Source organism: Oryzias latipes, chromosome 19 (genome assembly GCF_002234675.1).
Source record: "Oryzias latipes chromosome 19, ASM223467v1".
NCBI lineage: Eukaryota > Metazoa > Chordata > Actinopteri > Beloniformes > Adrianichthyidae > Oryzias > Oryzias latipes.
Genome location: NC_019877.2, coordinates 13,547,227 through 13,558,516, shown reverse-complemented (window position 1 = coordinate 13,558,516; position 11,290 = coordinate 13,547,227).

Below are 11,290 nucleotides of genomic sequence, written 5' to 3'. Positions count from 1 at the left end.
CAAGCCCTGATATAACATTGAGAAATTAGGAATATGAAAGATCGTAAAATACTTTTTCTTTGTGTTTATTTGATTCTATTAAAGACATTTTGATAAGAATGACCGCGAGTACCGCGATTTAGCTGCAACTAAAGCTGTTTTCTGAAAAGTCCCACCCCTTTAACTGTCTCCACCAATCATTCTTGAAGGCTTAATCACATATCATCACTCTGACCAATCAGAAGTGGTTTAAGCCTTCACTTCCTTGTTCCGATTCGGCTGATAAAGTCTCTCAGTTCTAACAAAAATACAAGCTAAAGCTCATCTTTAGCGGTGTAGCTTTCCACAGAATCCGGTGTCAGACCGTGGAACAAGTAAACAAAACCATGACGCTCAGAGAGGCGATCTCCGGCCGTTTGCAGACTACATCTCCCATTATGCATAGGGTTAAAGGGACAGCATCTCAGCGCACAATGCAAACTGCAAAAAAACAGGCAACAAGTTTCTTTCACAGGTAGATGTTAAGCAAAAGATGTGCGCCTGTCCACAGACACATTCTGACACACTGAAATACAAACAGACATTTTTAGTTGGAAAAATGTTCAGACACATGCATATTGACCTTTACACAGTACAAATACAAAGCAGCTCACATGCATAAAAGCAATCGCATGTCAAGCATATATCATTCCTGCACAAGTACAAATACCTTAGTGGTGTAAAAATGAGTGGGTACCGGTGCTTAGTTGTTTGTGTTCTACTGTGGACAATGAGGTTAGAATTTAAAACAACCACTGTTGGAGCCCCCAGCCCGAAGAGCAGAGGAGAAAAGAGAGCACAAGCCCCACAACAATCCTCCCACCATGCCCCGGACCCAGCCCCATCTACCCGAGTCTTCTCACTCCCAGTCAAGGGTCCCACCACCACCCAGGAGTTCTAAGCAACCAACCACCCCACAAAGAGTCCAACAGAGAGCAAAGGCAGGGGCAAATTTCTCCCACCCAGGAGGAGGGTGCCAGCGAGACATGGGGATTAGAGCCTGACATTTTCTCAGGAATCCCACGGATCACAGGATTCCCAGAGAGATTCCCGTGGGACGGAAGTCGTCTCTAATCATGCAACCAGGATGGGGAAAATTTATTCCAGGAGCAGGAACTAACCAATAGAAATGATGAGAAAAAAAAGAAAAAGCATTGGAACCATTTTGCCGTTTTTTGATAATGTGTATACAATATAACTCAATTGAAAAATAACTACATTAACAATAATTCTTAATTCTTACTGTTAGACGACAATGCTAACCGATACGCTATGGTGTAGAAAAAAATGTAGAAACAGGGATTCTACAGCTGCTCTGAAACAAGATGGGAGCAGCTACAGTTAGATTTGATGTTTTACATGATGACTAAATAAAGACAAAAATATAAGGGAGCAGGATAGGAGTGGCATCAATTTGAAGGGGAGTGATAATGAGATTACCAAGAGAGATATGGGATAGAATAATTTATTAAACCTTGGTCTGGTAGCGGTATGAGATAGGATTACTCTCTGTGGGAGTGGGATCGTCATGATACGAACACGAGACGGACCCAGATGCTGTAACCCGGAAGGAGGAGGCGGGTAAATGCTTTGGTAAGTAAATGAGATTTATTTTTGCAGGTCCAAAGGGTCTTGATGTATTGCGAGGCTGGGGTTCTGGCAGAGCTGTAGCTGATGCGAGGCCGGAGGTCCGGATGAGGTTTCAGAGTTCGTGGCGTAGCCGGAGTTGGATCGAGTGGCGTGACTGTGGTTGTTGATCGTGGCGTTGCTGGATTTTTTGAGGAGCGGTGTAGCTTCAGGGTGTTCAGGAGAATCGCTTCTGCTCGAGGTGGTGGTTGACTCAGGTGACTCTCGTGGCATGAGATTCCTGAAGCATAACAAAACAAGATTAGCAGAAGGTACAAGGCAAGGAGGCCAGACGTAGAGCTCAAGGAGACTAGGCACCATCGGGTTAACGAACTGGCGAAGAATGCTGGAGCTAGGTCTCCTTATGTAGCACAGGTGGTTGATGAGGTGAGTACTCACAGCTGGTGAGTCAGGAGCAGTGCAGGGGGGAGAAAAACTGACAGAGGCACCATGACAGGGATAGGACAGGGGGAAGATTCATTCCGATGTCATCCTCTAATGGGGATCCGTGACAAGAGTGGTAAGCATGGACTCAACAGTCTCCTTTGAAATTGGAAAAAATAAAGAGGCCCAAAGCATGAACGCAAGGACCAAAACATGCACCACAAGGACATGGCCACCCCCAGACTAAGATGTGGTATGAGTCCCAACTCATGGTATAGCCAGAGATCCCAGGGATGCCCCTATTTACGTGGAAAGAGGACCGCCAGACCAGGAAGTCAATGACCTAGGCACCACGCTGAGTGGCTGGCCCCCTTCATAAGGGATGGGATAGGGGTCAGAAGATCAATGGTCATCACCCTACTTGTGTAAAGTATGTGTATGTGTGTGTATAGCGTGTTGGTGTGGGTAGTGTGTGTGTATTAAAAAGGTGTTGTTAAAATTGATGGATAGAGTACTGTGAGGACACCTCATGTTTCTTGGTAGTGCGATTAAATCCAAGAGGGTAGGGGCTGCAGAGGAAGGAAGAACTGCAAAGTATTCCAACCTACCAGGTGTGTAGCAAATTGACCCCCTTTTCCTGAGACCCTCATAAATTGTGCGTTCGGACTGTTGGAAAATATAATCTGTCGCTTTGAGATTACTTTCCTTGTTGCATGTTCAATAAAGTCGAGAAGAAGAAAACCACGGGATTCGGCCGGATTAAGTTTAACAAATTTATTCCCTAACAATATTTCTAAAAACAGAGTAAAAACAGATCGATCTGGGTGTCCAAAATCAAGGCCTGCAATACGCAAGAGGTTACATTCCGAATTCACATGCAGCTTGTCTGGAGACACAGGAAAGTTCCTTGAGTTCAGACTTTTAAGCATGTGGTCAGAACATCCTCCCCCGGGAGCAAGATGGCCGCCGAATCTCCGCCTCTGGTCGCTAGTGATTGGCTGACAGAGGAGCCCGCCTTCTTCCTTCAGCCCATCCTTAGAATCACAGCATCTGGTCTCTGGGGGGGAACCTCACAGATAGACACGGTACGGAATCCCCATGGGTGGCAGGAACTGTCACCGCAGGAAGTCGATCCTAGAGCTTTGTTCTTCACACGGGAGCAGATGCCTGTGGCGGTTCCCAGGGATTGAGATGATTGATTTATGATCCAAGTCAGACCTACAACCAAATGGCCCCAGAAGATCAAAGACCGTTTTCTCCCGAAGGGGGTTGGAGGTTGGAGCTGCATTCCTGAAACCTCTTTACATATGCAATTATCAGGAAGTCCCTTTTAATTGAAATGACTGAAACCCACACACAGTAAACCAGAAAGAAAACCTTCAATGAAATAAAATGAAGATAAAAACCTAGGAGAAATGAGAACCACAAAAAATAAATTCCTTCAGGACCAGAATGCATTGCGTATGAGCCACAATGCATTGGGTTTGAATTATCGAAAATGGCGGACAGTTGCGCAAGGAAGACAACCGAAACATGTAAGTATATTAAAAAATATCAAGTATCTGTTGTAAAATATATTTGTAAATATGTAATATGGCATGTGTAATATGTTATATTCCTAAATTGACAACCTACATTGTTTTGAAGAGCATCAATGTCGGCAATGCTAAGGCTAACGCGAAAGTTTTCCGAAAGATGGCGGAGTGAGTGGCGGTGTTTGAGCCAGGGTCTGAAAGAGAAACCGAATTTTGTGTCCAATTAGGAATTGTGGTGAGACCAACCATCCCCAGAAGAGTCAGAAAATCAATATTAAGAAAATAGAAAGAAAAAAACCTGATAACTTCAAGATATATTTTTCACATTTTTTTTTTCTCCATTGCTTGAAGAATGGCTAACCCAAGGCAAGCTAACGCTAGGGACCATGATTATGACCTCCGGGCTCTTGAAGACAGTTGTGAGGAAGAAGAAACAGCAAAAAGAGCAAGCAGTTAATGAGGATGTGAATGACCCGATCTGCTTAAACAGTCCAAACCCAAAAAGAATGAAGAAATGAGGAGCCACGAAAAACAAGATGGCGCTGGTAATGCTAGCCTCGCTCACGCCATGCAGGCCATTCTAACCAGATTTGACGGCCTTGATTCACGTGTGGATAAAATCCAAACAGCTCTGAAAAGATTTGACGACTTGGAAAAGAAATTGGAAGGCATAGAGAATCGCATGGATGGGATTGGAAGATCTACAAAAGAGAACAAAGAAAATATTGTGAAGCTGCAAGAACGTGTGGCGCATCTCTTATTAGAAAAGAAAGAGTTGAGAGAGAAATGTCTGGAGAGCGAAAGATATAAGAGAAGATGGGACCTGCGGCTGATGGAGGTGCCTGAGAAAGACAACGAAAACACCAGAGAGGTCGTCTGTTACTGCAAGAAACCTACTCAGGTCCAGCAGATGAAGTATTTTGGAAACAACAATGGGGAGATACAGTCCTTTACTCACACGGCACGAGCCGCTCAGCAGGAGTCATGATTCTGTTTAACAGGTTTTCAAGGAAGTTAATAAGGCATCTTGGAGATAGAGAAGGCCACTGGTTGTTAGCAGCTACTGAAATAAATGAGAAAGTCATTATTGTGCTGACTTTACATGGGTACAATAACAAATTACAAAATAAGACTATGTTGGAAAAACTTGCTAAGGTTTTGGTGGAATGGAAAATTTCTCATGCATCAGATAAACTAATTATTGGAGGAGACTTTAACATTGCTTCAAACCCGTGGCTTGTTAGATTACCAGTTAAAGGACAACAACCAGAACACAATGATGTCATCAGAAACTTCTGTTTGTCAACAAACACATTTGATTACTGGAGATTAAAAAAAACCACTTCTATAACCTCTACATGGATTTGTGCTTCAAACAATAACCAGCGATCAAGAATAGATTATTGGCTTATTTCTCAACCTTTATCTGCAGATGTAGAAAACCGTGAAATGGAACCGTCCCCACTTACTGACCATTGTTTAATCAGCCTTTCCCTAAAACTGTGCAAAAATACACACCCATTTCACAACACGTGGAAATTTAACAATAAACTTACTAAATTATATATCTATTAAGGAGATCAAATCTCTATGTTTGAAAGTCAAGGGAATGAAAATGACAAACAAAGCGAAGTGGGAATGGTTTAAATTAGAAAGCAAACGTATAGCAGGTGAAATTGGCAAAGATTTTGTAAAAAATAGGAAAATAAAGAAAAGGGAAATTGTCAGAAATATGAATATTTTATGCAACAAGGCTGATCCTTCAGAGGAAGATCTGGCCGAGTTAAACATGCTCCAAAAACAACTTGATGAGATTTATTCAGAAGAAGCAAACGGTGCGTTTATACGATCCAGAGCTAAGTGGATTGAAGAGGGAGAAAAAAACACAACATACTTCTATGGATTAGAAAAATGTAGACAAACAAAAAAACAATTAGGTAAAATAAACAAAAATGGAAGGTTAATTGAACACCCAGAGCAAATAAAATCTGAAATATTTTCATATTACTCAACTTCATATAACGAAAATTTCAGCCAAGAAAATTGCGACACATTTTTTACCCAAATTAAAGAACACATCCAAAAGATAGAAGACGATGATAAAATTAGTTTAGAAGAAGATGTAACTATATCAGAAATTGAAATTGCATTGAAAAATATGAGTAATGGCAAATCACCAGGAATAGATGGACTGACTGCAGAATTTTTAAAGTTTTTCTGGCAGGACATTAAAGATTTAATGATTAATGCTTTCAAAGATTGTATCCATGAAGGTTGCCTAACACCATCTATGAAAACTGGACTTAACCTTACTCCCTAAACCAAATAAGGACTTGACAAATTAGATAATTGGAGGCCCATCACCCTGCTGTGTAATGATTATAAACCATTGGCACTAGTTTATGCAAACAGGATTAAACTGGTTCTAGACAAAGTAGTGGATAGTTTTCAATCTGCCTTTATAAAAGGAAGAAACATACATAATGATGTTAGATTAATTCTGGACATGATGGATTATCAATCTATGCTAGAAACAGAAATTCTCCTTTTATTTATTGACTATTTCAAAGCCTTTGATTCTGTAGAACATAACTTTTTATTTCAAACGTTGGAACATTTTGGATTTGGAAAAGAAATTTGCTCAATTATAAGAATGTTCTGTACTGAAATTTACAGTTACATCACTGTTAACTCAGAATTAAAACCCAGAATAAATGTAACATGTGGAATAAGGCAGGATGTCCAATATCACCAAAAATTTTCATTTTATGTACTCAACTCCTAGCATACTTAATTCTGAACAACCCTAATTTTCAAGGTATTAAAGTTTTTGATTTTGAGTTCCGCCTTTGCCAGTTTGCAGATGACACAGTATTTTTTCTAAAAGACAAAACCATGGTAACGAAAGCCCTGCAAATTATTTCCATTTTCTCAAAAGCTTCTGGTCTTCGACTAAACTTACAAAAATGTGAATTACTCCCCCTGTACTCTTGTCTGGAAAAAGAAATGTTTTCAATCCCAGTAAAACACGATGTGAAATATTTAGGAATTACATTAATTAGAGATGAAAAAGAAAGAGAATTAAAAAAACGTAATGGAAAAAATTAACCAAATGCAGAAATCATTAAATCATTCGTTAATCAGAGATGTAAAAATTTTTGAAATAAATTTGTTGTCGAAATCAGAAGGAATTTCAAAATTAATATATCCATGCCAATCTCTACATTAACCCAAAGAATGTCAAAAAAATTAACTCAGTTATTTATAAATTTATTTGGAGAAATAAGACCCATTACATCAGAAAATCTCAACTAATTAAGGAATATAAGTTGGGAGGTATTAAGACGACTTATTTTGAATCAATGGTTGGAATCTTTAGAATAAAATGGTTCAAAGACTTTGTGGCTAATCCTCACTCAATATGGTTTCATATTCCCAAAGACATCTTCAAAAAAGTAGGTGGATTAGATTTTTTGCTGAGATGTGACTTTGAAATTTCCAAACTTCCTATAAAGATTTCAGAGTTTCACAAACAAGTACTTTTCCAATGGAATATGATATTTAGTCACAATTTCACCCCTCACTGCGCCACCCTGTGGAACAACAGAGTAATTACCACAAACAGGAAGACAATCTTACATCAGAATTGGTTTGACCACAAGATCCTTTTTGTAAGTGATATTCTTGATTCAAATGGAGAAATTCTTCAGTTAAGAGACTTCAAAAGTAAATATGATTTTTCAGTCAGACAACTCTTGCAGTGAGAAATATTTATTTCACATACTTAATTTTCACATTCTTTAAGTTGGCATTCACATCTATTTCGTTTGGCATAAGGCTCCGTTCAATTCCATGAGATAACTTCCATAAAACTTTCGGGTAACAAAACCCTCTTAACGGAGCCCACAGGTGGAAGCCGGGGAGGAGGGAGGGGCGAAGAATGAGCGCTGAAGGTAAGAAAGAGAATGAACAACTGTGCACCTGGGCTTAAATAGGACGCTGAGCAGGTGAGTTAATGGACTGAACCGCCCTAGGGGTGTAACCTGTAAAATACTGCCGAGTGCCTGCCTGAAATTACGACAAGTCGCTTCTTGAATGCACCACCAAGGAATTCCAGAAAACCTGCAGAGCAATTCCAATTGCTTTAATACATTTAATAAAAAATACAATATTGTCTTCCTATGTTCAAATTAAACTACCAAATTTAGTAATAGGAGAAATAAAACTTAGTGAAAAAAATGTGATAATAAATACCTAAACAAATCCTTTGAAGGTAAATTATACCATGTCTTTAATAGAAAAGTGAAATATAAAATAACTGAGACACCTGTCACATCAGGTGCTCAACTATGAAAATTCCTAAAATGGCCAGTGGTCCCCAAAATTAAAGAAATGCAGTTCAAAATTAAAAACAATTACTACCCATTGGCAGAGACGTTGAGGAGTAGATTTGGCTTTGAGGTGGATTTCTGTCATGTAGCCCCAGAAACAACCCAACACCTGTTTTTTTCATGTCCAGTGATCCAAAGATTCTGGCAAGATTTTCATAACTGGCTTAGTCAAAAACTTTACAACATACAATTCACAGAAAAAGATATTTTGTTTTATAACAGTAAGTTGCCAAAAGAGACAACAAACTTAGTGAATATCCTCCTGAATTTGGGAAAATATGATATTCATAAGAAAAAGTGGAAAAAAGATCAGGCAAATTTCCTGTGTTTTAAAAATGAAGTCAAATTGTATTTATCCTCATTGAAATGTATTCACAACTCAAATCCTTTCATTGATGATATTTGTAAATCTGCTACAGAATGGTTACAAATCTAGGGTCTAGATTGTTGTTTGCCTTGTTTCTTAATTTATGCTGAAAGTTTTTTATATTTTTTATATATGTGTATATTCTTGTTTTGTTTTTGTTTTTTTATCTTTGATTTTGAGAAGAGCTATGCCTTGCATCTTTGTGTGGTTGTGTCTGCGAGAGTTTTGTAATGTTTATATTTCAATAAAAAAACAAAAAAAAGCTAACGCGAATTAGCGCAGAAGGATAAAAACAAATGCTGTTGATATCACATCAAAAAGCAGTGACTTCTAACCGTAGTCATAAGTTATTAACACATGTTTTAAATGTGTTTGTGTTGGAACAGACGAAGATGAGGAAAATCTGATCCATCTGTTGATGGAAAAAGATAGCCTGTTTGTTTTCAGACAAACGTGTGCCGGATCAGTGATCACACTTGATCAGGTTTGTCTTCGTTTATCATTAAACTATTAATCGTTGTCATATTGGGGTAAAGGTTTTTGTTGAAAGAGCTAGAGAAGAGGAAGGGAGGAAGAGCGACAGGAGAGTCTGTTAAGCTTACTTGAGTTGAAAATATTGTTCAAAAAATGTAACGTCATCGTTGGGTTCCCTGTAGGGTGTCAGCAGGGTGATGGGATGTGCAATGCAGAGATGCCCACCATCACCCAAAAGGATCCTTCAGGTGGGTATGTTTGATTTACATAAATTGGGCTTTTACGTAGAACCCGAATATCCGGTCTTGTGTCGGACCGATCGTCAGTGTAGAGGGCCAGGACAGAAACCTTTATGTTGGCAAAGCAGTAGAGACGTGGAACACCCTGTAAAATGCAACATTAATTATTTCATTGGGGAAATTAAATCTCATTTATTGAATGTTTCTATTTATTTTGATGTCTTACATTTTAGTTTATGAAGTATTTATCTTCTTTCTCTTTCGGCTTTTCCCATCAGGGGTCGCCACAGCGAATGATCCTTTTCCACCTCACTCTATCATGAACATCTTCTACCCTAACATTAGCCAACTTCATGTCCTCTGTTAAGACATCCATGTATCTCCTCTTTGGTCGTCCTCTTGCCCTCCGGCCAGGCAGCTCCATCTCCAACATCCTTCTACCAATATATCCACTGTCCCTCCTCTGAACATGTCCAAACCATCTCAGTCTGGCTTCTCTGACTTTGTCGCTAACACAGGCAACATGAGCCGTCCCTCTGATGTACTCGTTCCTTATCCTGTCTAACCTGGTCACTCCTAAGGAGAACCTCAACATCTTCATCTCCGCTACCTCCATCTCAGCCTCTTGTCTCTGTCTCACTGCTACCGTCTCTAACCCATAGAGCAGAGCTGGTCTCACCACTGTCTTGTACACCTTTCCTTTGAGTCTTGCTGGCACTCTTCTGTCACACAACACTCCTGACACTTTCCTCCAACCGCTCCAACCTGCCTGCACTCGCCTCTTCACCTCTTTTCCACACTCCCCATCACACTGAACTGTTGACCCCAAGTACTTAAACTCCTGCACCTTCTTCACCTCAGCCCCCTGTAACCTAACGCTTCTACCTTGATCCCTCTCGTTCAGACACATGTATTCTGTCTTACTACGACTGACCTTCATGCCTCTTCTTTCCAGAGCAAACCTCCACCTCTCTAGCTGTTCCTCCACCTGCTCTCTACTCTCACTGCAAATTACAATGTCATCCGCAAACATCATTGTCCAGTTTATGAAGTATTTATGAATGCTGGAAAATCTCATGGTTTTTTTGGGTGGGTTTTTGGATTTTCATATAAATTTTTTTAAATGAAAATATTTTTGTTTAAAACAAGTGATATGGTTTGAGTCTGAATAAAAAATACTAAACTTTGATGTAATTAGACTATACAATTCATAATCAATTGTTAAAAAAGAATGTTAAACTCTTACCCAACAGATTGTGTAACATTGAGCACAATTAGTTACAAATGCTTAAATTTAACTAAAAAACAAACAAACTTTAAGTTTAACTCACAAGTTGTTTATGTCTGGTCAGGGCATCCAGAGGAAATCTTCTGAGACGTCTGCTTCTCCTCCTTGCAGCCACGTGATGCTGAATCTCTGCTTGTTTTCGGTTTGATCTCACGAAAAACGGTTGAATTATTGCCAGGAACACGGACAGATTCATATTCAAAGCCATTTTCAGTAAGGTAGAAGAGAAAACTACAGAAAAAAATGCCTCCTCGCAACAGCCCGTAAATCGTTCAGCGGCACAAAAATAAAAAATAAATTTTGCCATGGACTTAAAAACTTGGGGGTTTATTTCTACATTAAATCAACACCAATTTGTTTGTAATTTTTTTAGTTATAAATCAGCCACATTTTCCATGATCGGAACACAGCAGATTCATAAATAGTCTTCGTAAAATGTTCATATTTATTATGTTTTTACTTTGACAAATAGGTGTCATTCTCCGCGTTAAATAGAAGTAGTCCGCCTCCAGACCAGGTGGTGGCGGTAATGCGCCACTTTGTTTTCGTGTCAAGCTTCATATGAACAACACCCGAAAGAAACTAGTAGTAAGCATGGGTGTCCGAATTGCTTTTAAAATCATGGGAACTATATAGTGCCGCACTATATAGGGTTTTAGTAGTTAGGGATTAGGGTAGGAATTCTGACACGACCTTACCAAGTTTTGGTATTCAAAAATATTATTTATTCCATGTTGCACTGTGAATTCCTGGAATGTTAAAAGCTTTTATCAATTATTATACTGTGTAGGAGTGTTATGCCCATTGCTGTATGCAGTTAAAGCTGTTTAAAGCCAATAAAACAGTGTGCAAACCTTCCACCAGCCCACACTGTGTGGTTCAACAGTCAATCAGTACCTGCGTATACATAAACACAAGTAATTGGATTGAAGCCTGATCAGACTAAAAATGCTTCATGTAAACATTCC